The sequence below is a fragment of the Oratosquilla oratoria genome, chromosome 26 (genome assembly GCF_046742065.1).
Source record: "Oratosquilla oratoria isolate Oo_2021 chromosome 26, ASM4674206v1, whole genome shotgun sequence".
Taxonomy (NCBI): domain Eukaryota; kingdom Metazoa; phylum Arthropoda; class Malacostraca; order Stomatopoda; family Squillidae; genus Oratosquilla; species Oratosquilla oratoria.
Genome location: NC_134802.1, coordinates 15,826,232 through 15,827,132, shown reverse-complemented (window position 1 = coordinate 15,827,132; position 901 = coordinate 15,826,232).

Here is a 901-nt window from a genome sequence, read left to right as displayed (position 1 = left end):
ACTCTTTCGATGCCTAGGAGCTTTCAATGAGATAATGACAAGCGGTGGTCTGAATGATAGTGCAAGTTAAAATGGTCAACGAAATGAGTTCTCCACCCTTTCGATGTTTGGCAGCAGCAAAAAATAAATAAATAAATAAATGATTAAATAAATAAATAAAATCTTCGTCCATAACGACGTGGCCATTTTATTGTCTTCTCTTGGGGAGTAACAGACGTCGTCACATAGTTATAGTACATTTGCAAGTTCTTCATGGTCTTTATTATCTCATCCTCGCCTCTTGCCATTAGTTTTTCGTACCTTAGAAGTGGGTTGAGTTTAAGAGCGGGACGTGGCCAACAAAACTACCTTCTTGAAGACTTGTCTCTCAGATGTCAAGTGTTTGCTTGAAAAACTAACGTATACACTGAGTAACCACTATACGCCACTGGTCGTTTACCGACCGAAATAGGGCAAACGTTTATTCACATACCAAGTTTTCTTTTTTATAGTATTTATTAATCAAGGTTATAGGTTTCGAAGTCAGATTTTCCTGGCCTCAGTCTCGGAATACAATGATTCGGAATCGGATTCGGTCTGCCTTCTGGCCTCGGTGATTCAGGCCGAGACTAGCTTGAGGATGCTACATACATGCATGTATATATATATATATATATATATATATATATATATATATATATTTATATATATATGTGTGTGTGTGTGTGTGTGTGTGTGTGTGTGTGTGTGTGTGTATATGTATATGTATATGTGTGTGTGTGTGAGAAGCAGGAGACATCCCCTTGGCGATACCTGAAAACACACTACGCTGTCTCCTTCGCGCGTGTACCAAAGAAGCCCCGTTTTATGGACCTGATGGTAATATGTATGTCCAAATTGATGGTGTTGCCATGGGGTCCCC